The sequence below is a fragment of the Nannospalax galili genome, unplaced genomic scaffold (assembly GCF_000622305.1).
Source record: "Nannospalax galili isolate Female #2095 unplaced genomic scaffold, S.galili_v1.0 scaffold528, whole genome shotgun sequence".
Taxonomy (NCBI): Eukaryota; Metazoa; Chordata; class Mammalia; order Rodentia; family Spalacidae; genus Nannospalax; species Nannospalax galili.
Window position 1 is genome coordinate 903,278 of NW_008359681.1, and position 10,713 is coordinate 913,990.

Below are 10,713 nucleotides of genomic sequence, written 5' to 3' on the forward strand. Positions count from 1 at the left end.
CTGGCTATAAGGATAGGTGTTAGCAGCTGGTTCTCTTAATGCCTGAGTCATCACTCTAGCCCTTGTTAATACCTTTTGACAAAGAATGTTAATTTTTCATTTTGTATCCTGCCTGATACTCTGGATGAGTCAGAGAACTGAGTGACCCCGATCCTCCAGATTCCTTCAAAACATCCTCAGGCTCCTCCCTCCTCCTATGGAGTGGGGCCATGATTTTCCCCATAGGCAGTCATGGGGTATAATAAAGGCCAAGGGTCTTGTTAGCCCTGACTATCCATAAGATTTACACTGACTGGATTTCTACTTCATTTTCAAGGGAGTTACATCACCAGGGAAATCACTTGATTGTTTAATCCTTAAAACTCATGGTTCCCAAACTCTGTACCAAGGTGCCCTTAGGGACTAAAAAGAAATTCAGCAGTACCATGTGATAGTTTACATTTTCTAGAAAACACAGTGAGACTAGACATCTGTAAGATACTACACTAACAGGTATTAATATTTCAGTTTCAACATTAGATCATGCTAGATTCTTTGCAATGATGTCATGTCAATGCCATATTTTTGGCAGTTGCTGTGATTTTTTAAAAAACCCACAAAAATCAAAGTGGGACAATAAATGAAGATGGTGGTGCCCTTTCTAATTCTTTTTTTTTTAAATAAAAAAGTAAGATTTTACATTTGTCTAAGGATGTAACAACCTTGTGGTTTTCTCTAAGATCTATGACCTCTCCACCCATGTGTATTTAGCTATGTTTACAGTACCACACATGAGTTCCCTCCCATTGAGTGGACTTTAAGTATAATTAGGTAGCTGTTGATTACCCCCAAAATAAAGTGCCACTACTGCACCAATATAGTTTGCTGTGCCAGTCATTGTTGTGGTTATTAGGCTTTTAAACTGGGGTTGGACCATTGATTGATGTTCTCCCTTAGCAACTTGCAATCTTTCTAATTCTAAGGTTGGGAAATTGTATAGTGTCTAACAGGAATACCTGTCTCATTAGTCACTGAGATGATTCAAAAATGGAATTAAAATATTACTTTAAAATTTACAGTACTGCCAGGTGTGGTGGCGCATGCCTTTAATCCCAGCAGAAGTAGATAGATCTCTGTGAGTTCAAGGCCAGCCTGGTCTACATAGTGAGTTCCAGGACAGCTGGGGCTAAGGGAGACCCTGTCTCAAAAAGACCAAAAAAAAAAAAAATTTACAGTACTTTCTTCTGTGTATGTATTCATGTGTGCAGTCACACATATGTGTAGACATGTGCAGAGGCCAGAGATCAATCTTGGGTATCTTGGGTGTTGTTCCTCCCAAGTCACCCACTTTTTTTTCTAAATTTTTGTTTGCTTTAATATTTTATTTATTATTGTTATTTCTTATGTGTATGAGTGTATTGCCTGCATGTACATAAATACACCCATGTTGTGCAATGCCCATGGAGGTGAGAAGAGAGCATCGGATTCCCCTGGAACTGGAGTTGTTAACTGCCATGTAGGTGCTGGAAATCAAGCCCAGGTCCTCTGTAAGAGCAGTCAGCGCTCTTAACTGCGGAACCATCTATTCAGCCCGTACTTTTTGGTTTTAGAGACAGAGTCTCCCTGTAGTCCCAGCTGACTTGGAGCTCACTTATGTACACCAGGCTGGCCTCAGTCTCACAGAGATCTATCTACTTCTGCTTCCCAAGTGATTAAAGCAGATTCAAGCTGTGATTAAAGGCGTGTGCCCTACTAAATTTTTATTTCTTATTATTGGGGTGTATGTGCATGCCACGTGTGTGGCGGTCAGAGGATAATTTTATGGAGTTGGTTTTCTCCTTCCACAGAAGATTGAATTCAGGTCACTAGGCTGGCATGGGAAGTGCCTTTACCTGCTGTGAGCCGCCCCTCTAGGATCCTCCTGTCTTCATCTCCCTGGGAGATGTATACCACCATGTTCTGCTTTTTACATAGGTGCTGCAGATAGAACTCAGGTCCTCATGCTTATGTGGCCATGCTTATGTGGCAAGCACTTCACGAACTGACCCAGCTCCCCTGCCCCTATAGTGCTTTCTTTGAATGGCTCTTATATTATTAAGAGAGAAATGTGTGTTAAGTTGTTTATAACTAGCTTCTTCTTTTTTTTTTTTTTCTGAGTTCCTGAATGACTTTATTTTATAATACACACAGGTCAGAAGACATGTAAACAACAAATTCCCTAAAGATGTTATATGTAGTTTTTCAGATTTTTAAGTTTATCTAAAAATTAACAAAATAATCTTTTAAAAATGTAGATTTATAAGCCTAAGCCACATGTTTCAATTTAGAACTGCACAGTGCCTAGGAATTTGTAAGTTATTAAATAACTAATGACTTTGGTAAAAGACAACATTACTACAGAATCAAGAATGCCTTTCTTTCTATTCAAAGTGGACAAGCAGATGACAGGAGGAAGAATGTGCATTACCAGTGCAGGGCCAAGAACAAGCTAAGGTGCTTTAGTCTTTCCAATATATTTTGTTGTTTATAACTAGCTCCTTAATTGGCCTGTTAGGTACTACTTTTGTCTAAGAAATGCCACAAAATAATTTAAATATTTTATGGATGTATTTACTTTTATTTTATGTGCATGAGTGTTTTGCCTGCATGTATGTAAATGCACTTGTGCATGCAGTGCCCATGAAGACCAGAAGAAGGCATCAGATTTTGTGGAAATGGAGTTAGAAACAGTTGTAAATCGCCATGTGGGTGCTGAGAACTAAACCTGGGTCCTCTGCAAGAGCAGCCAATGCTCTTAGCACTGAGCCATCTCTTCAACCCCTGAGAAATAATTATTAAGGCATTTTAAGGGGCTATGAAAGAGAAAGTCTGGGACCTCTGCGCTAAAATAATGCCAGTGACTCCCACATACTCATCAACAGGTGAGCTGCAAAGGGCCTTGTGCTTCATGATTTCCTCCAAGCTGGCCGCGGAGATGTTTTCCATTTAGACATCTACACTTGACAAAGAGAAATAATTGTTATTTAGAGCCTCTGACTTGGAAATAGGTGATTTCCATAGAAGGCACTGGTGTTGAGCTTCCTGAAGACATTAAGAATTAGACACAAGTTGGCTGCATTATGTTACGAAGTGAAGTAGACACAGGAGTTATTGTGGTTTAACTATTTCTTCTGGGTTGGACAAAACCATTGCTGTCTTAATGCTTTTTACTTTATTTATTACTTATCACTTCTCGGCCTTTTGGCTAAGATCAAGTGTAGTATCTGTTCTTATCAGTTTAATTTTTTTAATTAATAATTAATTAATTAATTAATTAATTTGAGTGTGTGTATGAGTGAGCATGTGGAGATCAGAACCTGAAAGAGTCAATTCTCTCCTTCTACCATATAGGCCCCAGGAATCAAATTCAAGTTGTTAAACTTGAGTGGCAAATGTCTTTACTTGCTGGGCAATCTCACCAGCCCCAGACCATTGCCATCTTGGATCAGAGCACTAGCATCTATGATCACTAGTATATGGCTCTCAAGAGACTGAGTTTATTAATGTTCCCTTGTTCAGGCATCAGGTAGGCTCACCAAATCTCAGGGCTCATTGCCCATGATTCTTCAGGAGATTCTCAGGAGGTTCTAGCCCTCCCTGAGGTTATATAGGAGGCAAGCATTTGACTGGGAGGAGCTCTTTCACAGTGCAACCTAGGGGACTCTTGGTGGTGTAGCTACCTTTAAGTCACCCATGCTCCTGTAAGCAACCTCAATAAATGTATAGCTTTACCAAGCTGAATCCCTTCTTGATGGTCTGTCAATGCTCCCTCTATTTGGGATAAATAAATATTTTCTTCCCCAGGAAAAACTTCAGTTATATGTATGGAAAAGCAGAATGTATGAGCGCACACACACACACACACACGTGTGTGTTATGTGTACACACGTGTTAGGCAGTCCAGTGGTAGAATGTTTCATGCCAAGAGCCTTCTCTCCACCTTCCAGCATTCCAGGCCATCTTGGATTAGAGTCTTCTGTCACTGTGTTCTCTTGCCCTCTGATCATAGAAATGGTCACCCATAGATTTAGATTTATCTAGTGAGAATTTGTATATGGACCCTCCCCTCAAAAAAGTTACTCTTATCTCTGGAATATAAGGACCCCTCAGAGTAGTTCTTGATTTTCCATCAAGAGAACAGAGATGAAGATTGTACCTAATAGAGACTGTAGGACATGGAGGGAGCAGAGAGAGAGATAGCTCTGCCTTGTCCTTGAATCCACCTGTATTAGTTACTTCTATGTTGCTGTGACTAAGACACATAAGAGGAACAAATTGAGGAAAGATTTATTTTGGCTCAGTGGGTTTCAGTACATTATGGAGAGAAGGGATGTAAATAGGATCAGCTGAGTCTGTGGCAGTGGGAGCATATGGCTGTGGCTGTTTGCATAGCACAGACAGGAGGCAGGGAACTAGACTGGAACCAGGGCTGGAGAATGGCCTTCAAATGCCTTCCCCTAGTGACCTTGTACCAGTTACTTCTAAAGGTGCCACAGCCTTCAAAATAAGCCACCAGCTTGGGAACAAGTGTTTATAACATGAACCTGCCAGGTGTCATGGTACATGCTATGATCCCAGCACTGGAGAGGTAGAGGCAGGGGGATAATAAGTTCAAGGCCAGCCTCAGCTACATGGGACCCTATCTCAAAAAATTCCAAAAGGGCTTGGATATGGCTTGTGGTAATACTTGCCTACCATGCACAAAGTCCAATTCCCAATGTTAAAAAAAGACAATATTCTTCCTACCCTAGCAGTGGTAATATGTATATAATAAAATACAAAACAAAACAAACCCATAAAACAATAACATGAGCCCATAGGCAACATTTTAGATTTAAACCATAATACTGTCTCATGGGTTAATCCAGGCCTGATGTATCAAGTTTGGGTTTCTGTTACTTAGGCAAAATTTCCCTTTTATGCTTGAGGAAGTGTGAAGTAAGTTTCTGTCACTTGTTATTCAAAGGGCACTAACCTAGCTTTTTAAAGAAACCAAATAAAAATGGGCTGGAGATTCAAGATCCAAGGATGTATGCCTGTTCCTTTTGCAAGGGAGGTCTAGAAGGGTGGGTAATGTTAACTCATCATTTTTGTGAGGATTCCAAGCTTACTGAAGTCATTTGTATTTTGGAACTGGCATCTATAACTCATCAGTACACTTTACCTTTGTGTGGTTATACAATGTTCTTTGGGCACATAATTCTGTGGATCTACTTGAAGTGAAAATTAAATTCATATTCCACAGTTTGTCTTTCTTGTCAGGAAACAGAGCCAAGAGTTTCTAAGCAGTAGAGCTGTTGTCCGAGCCTGTAGGATGGATGACATCACCCTTTGGGGGGATGATTTCATTTATACCCTTTCTATTGGAGAGCAAACTCAGCCTCTGGAGGAAGGGAAACCCACACACATAGAGCTTGATGAGTCTTTGTGTACTGAAGCCTTTAGAAGTTGACTGGCAGGGTCAAGTGGCCACTGTTCAGAGGATGACAAGCTCTGTTAATTGGCTCTTTGCTGAGGAAAATCTCACAGGAGAATTTTCCTAGTGAGCTTGCTCTAGTAAGCACTTTCTTAGTGGGTGTCCCAGAAGCAGCCAAAAGGCTCCTGGCTTGATGGAATTTTAAGACTATTCACTTGGGGCATTGCATTTTCAACTGTAGCCACACATGAGGAAGGACAGTGAGGGGAAAGATATTCGAAAAAGTTCTGGCCTAAAATCAGTGCTTATAGGTCCCCTGAATTCTTTACACTCTTTCCTGGAAGGTTTTGCCATGCAGTCCAAGTGATGCCTTCTATTTGGAAATACCAGGGGAACACTTGCAAGTGCTCTGTTTCTGCTCTTTGGTGTCTAGGGATTGGGGATGGTGGTGCTTTGGTTTCTGTGCCTGATAAAAAGTCAGGCCTACGCTGTAGGACATATGAAGCAAGACCTGCCCACAGACATGTGAAACACCCGTAGCCTCAGATAGGGGAGAGGAGGCTCTCATTCCAGGAGCTAAGCCTGGAGGGACCCTGGAAGGGGAAACAGAGACTCAGAGCAATGGCCTGTGTTAATGGGACTGAGTTGTGCTCCTCCCTCAATAAAAACATTGAAGTCCCTATGTACCAGTACCACCCAACCCTTCGCTCCCCAGCCCTGTAATGTGGTTGTATTTGGAGATTCTTTAAGGAGGGAAGTAAGGCAAAATGAAGGAATTAGAATGGCCCTAATCCAATCTGATTGGTGCCCTCATAAAAAGGAGAGATTAGGACACAGGCTCACACAGAGGCAAGAGCACATGAAGACACAGGGGAAGGTATCCAACTGTAAGCCTCAGAACAACTGTCCCTAGCAACACTTTGACTTCTAACTTCCAGCAGCCAGAATTAGGAGGAATATACTTCTGTGGTGTAAGACCACCTAGTCTAAGGTGATGGGGGCCCCGGCAGACTAACGCAGGGTTCTACCAAAAAGTGGCCCACAGTAATGTTCTGCCAGAGCCTCTCTCCAACCTCCCTGGTCACAGAATGAAACCACTCACAGCATTCTTCCATGCAGCCAGTGTGTTTTGCAAGGCCTTTAGCACATGTTTCCTAGCTATTGTGTCATCTGACAATGGTGACATGTGCTTCTTCAAACTGATGCAATTAATTTGTCTTCAACTGCTAGACATGCGTAGAGATTTGTCAAGTAGCTGTTACTTCCCTCTTGGATCTACTCAGATTTCTCTCTTTAAAGTTCGCCATGTAAGTCCTTTTCTTTAATCTATGAATTTAAATTGCTAAAGTGCAACTTGTCTAGCTGTTCTTTACAAAGTGGCATTTGAGGGTGTTTATCTTTTCAACTCAGAAAGAGAAGGGAAGAGATTGATTGTTGAACTCCTGTTTTCTGTTGTGCTCTTCAAACTTGGCAAAGACCAGAACTGGCTTAGGGGATACTACTACACAGGGGGCTCCGTAAGTTCAGGGGCCTCTGTTAGGGATTTAGAAATGTCTTTTGTGGCCTAGAATATATGTCAAGGACACAATTCATTGCCCAATTCATGTCTTTAAGTGAACACAATAGGCAAAGAAGGCCAGGACATAAAAATAATTTGATAGATTTAATCTCCACGGAGACCAGAAACAGGCATATGGAGACCCTCAGAATCTCTCCTTCTGGAATTATGAGAGTACGTAATCTGTTGTAATTATATATTGGGGGTGGAGAGAAAGTGACAACAGCAGGAGGCAGAGATGATGATCTTTTCCCCGCCTTGGTGGCAATGACAGTTATTGCCAACTTAAAAAATATTTTATTATTTTTATGTGTATGAGTATATTGCCTGTATGAATATAAGTGTATCCGTGTTGTGCAATGCCCACAGAGGTCAGAAGAGGGTGTTGGATCCCCTGGAACTGGAGTTACAGATGGTTGTTAGCCACCATGTGGGTGCTGGGAATGGAATCCGGGTCCTCTGCAAGAGCAGCCAGCGCTTTTAACTGTTGAGCCATCTCTCCAGGCTCCCTATTGTCAACTATTATAATCAATTAGGGTTTGTACACTTCCAAAGTTAGGGACTGGACAGACTAGGTCTTTGAATGGGATAAGGAAGCAACAAGGGGTCCAGTGTTTGGATGCCCAACCCTTGAAAAGCAAGTCTAGCATGTAGCTGTCATTCAAATAAGGTGTGACTGACCGACTGACTGAATGAATGAATGCAATCAGCCATTGGGCAGGATCTGATTTTGTGTTCAGGTCCTGTCAATCATCCCTGCACTGGGAAAACAAAGGAGTGTCCTAGTGGCCCAGGAATACTGCCCGATGTCTACATAGAAGCCAGTGGAACCAGTAACTCCTGTGTAGCTTCTTTCTTCTCTTCAGGGTACTAGGAAGGAGACAAGATAATGAAAGCCAGTCACTGTGTCCAGAAAAGTCCTATCCTATAGTAAAGGATATGTTCTTGGCTTCAGTTGTGTTGGGGTACAGAAAGAGATAGTGATTGTTTTGTAGGTTATGGCACACTGGCTCCCCTAAACTCTTGTGGCTTACATGTTGAAAATCAGCCTACTGCAAAGTGATTCCTAAATTTTCTGCTCTAATAGCACAGAACAGCACTTGAACACTTCTCTGTGTCTTGTTTCTTTCATCTTACAGCCATGCTATTGATCTCTGTTGATCCTTAGCATAGCACCTTTTAGCATGATGGTCTTTACAAGTTAGGATTAGCAGTGATTGAAGACAGCATCTTTAAGTCTAAGGATGGCCACTACTAAACCTTGGCGTATAGCTGGGCTTATCTCCATGTATAAAATTATATACGTATGTAGAGTCATAATGTTCTTGTTTTGCTTTGTCTCATCAAGCCTAGGCTATCTTCTTAAGTCACTCTCCACTTTATTATTTTCTGTTTTTATGTGTATGAGTGTATTGCCTGTATGCGTGTAAGTACAATGCCTGCAGGGGTCAGAAGAGGGTGTCAGATGCCCCTGGAACTGGTTTTAGTGACTGTTGTTAGTAGCCATGTGGGTCCCAGGAATTGAACTCAGGTCCTCTGCAAGAGCAGTCAGTGATCTTAACTGCTGAGCAATCTCCCCACCCCTATACTTTATTTATTGAGGCAGGGTCTCTCACTAAACTTGGACCTCACCAATTCCAGCTAGTCTAGCTGGTCAGCTTGCCCCACAGATCCCTCTGTGTAGTGCTGGAACTACAGGTGGCCACCATGCCCTTTCTGGCTTTCTATCAGTCCTGGGGATCCAAACTCAGTCCTCATGCTTGAACTGTAAACACTTTATCCATTGAGCATCTTCCTAACCTTTTTTGTTTGAAGTTTCATGAAGCCCAGGCTGGCCCTGAACTCATTACGTAGCTGAGCCTGGCCTTGAACTCCTGATCTTCCTGCCTCTGTCTCCCAGTGCTGGGATTTGGGAGTATATACATACTGTTGTGCATCCTGCATTTTCCTGACAATACATAACAAAAATACTCTATATTACTAAACATGTAATTTATTAAAATACATAATTTAAAATAATCACACAGTACTTTTCAGCTGATCCTAGTTGTCCCATGGTTGTAAATACTTAACTGTTTTTGTTTTTTGAGACAGGGTCTCTCTGTGTAGCCCCAGTTGGCTTAGAACTCACTATGTAGACCAGGCCAGCCTCAATCTCTAGAGTACTTGGATTAAAGCTTATGTCACCACGCCTGCAGCTTTGATTGCTTCTGTAATAGCGATTCTCCCATACTTCAGGTTTTCTTCATATGTTACTCTAGGTAGAATTTAGGGCTGAAGAATATAGACATTTAAAGATCCATGTTTGTGATAGTTTTTCATGTACTCTTTATGTACTTCAATTTTTAGGTTACAATATTTATGTAACATTATAAACTCTTCATCAGGGTTCATACTTTAATTCTTTAAAATTCATTTTTATGTGAATGAGTGATTTGCCTGCATGTAAGTGCACCAGTTCCTGCAGCGCCAGGTGAGACCAGAAGAGGGCGTCGGATGCCTTGGAACTCGAGGTACTGATGGTTGTTAGCCACCATGAGTGCTGAAAAGCGAACCCAGGTCTTCTGCAGGATCAGGCAGTGCTCTTAGCTGTGGAGCCATCTCTCCAGCCCCAGGGTTGAAACTTTTAATGTTTTCAGTTTATGTCTGAGAGGTGGCAGAGCTTCTCAGTCGTGTCAGGAAGTAACCACAAAGGCATTCTAAGGTATCCTGAAAGGTGTTGAGGCGACTGCCCACTTTCCAAAGGGAAGCCTGGATTAAATTCCCTTCTGAAGCAGGGTCCCAGAGGGAGACTAAATTCTTGGAATACTAGGACACATCAGAGAATAAACACTCCCTACCTCGGTGGAGGACTTGAGTCTTGTCCTATTGTCAGAACACTTGGAGGCTCATTTTGTATGCCTAACCTTGCACAGCCATAGTGCAAAATGGGCATCCATGCATCGACACCAAAGAGGTGTCAGGGTCCCTACAGCGTGAGGAACAGCCCTTCGGAATGACTTGCAGACCACTTCCTATTTGCCACTTGCAGATAAAGTACTTCCTGGATTCACTCCATCCTCACTTGTTTCCTGCCATTGGAGAAGAGGAGGTGGCTTAGAACGCAGGGGAGAACTGGTGCTGGGAGTGGGCCTGTGGCTTTAGGCGCTGTGCAGCGAGAGGGGAGGGCTGGGTAAGAGTCTAGACGCGGTTTCCTTCCATTGTCTTCCCTTCCCCTTTGCCCCTCCGCACCCCACTTTTCCCTTGTCGTGCAAAGCCCAGCCTTTCTTCCAGCTAAGTTTCCATCCCCGGCGGCCCAGGCGAGGCTGAGTTCCGTAGCCAAGACACCGAGCGTGTTCGTCCTCTCTCCCCTTAGGGTTTCCTCCTCCGCCAGGCTGGAAACTTCGCCCAGAGAGCGAAGAAGCTCCGCCCTGGTCTTTAGGAACAGGCCCCAGGCTAGGCCCCTCAGGAGACGCCCGGAGTGCATTTCCTGGCCTGGGAGGACCCCGTGCGGGAGGGGAGGTGTCAGTGGCGGAGTTGTGAGCGCTCGCCGCAGCCCCACGACGCAGCTGGGGCTCCCAAGGCCCGCTCCCCGCAGCGCCCCACAAGCGACCGCGGGAAGCGGAGACCCGGCACTCTGGGCAGGCGGCCTGAGGAGGCGGCGGGTGCGGCCTAGGGCGGCCGGCTCCTCCCCTCCCCCTCCCGGAAGCGCGGGGCGGGTTCCCCGGCCGGGCCGCGGGGG

The 10,713-nt window shown here is 43.6% G+C and overlaps 1 pseudogene; it reads left to right on the forward strand.

Annotated features, from left to right (window-relative positions):
* The first annotated feature begins 3,203 nt into the window (after nucleotides 1–3,203).
* Nucleotides 3,204–3,384, forward strand: LOC115068541 (annotated as a pseudogene).
* Nucleotides 3,385–10,713: the final 7,329 nt, after the last annotated feature.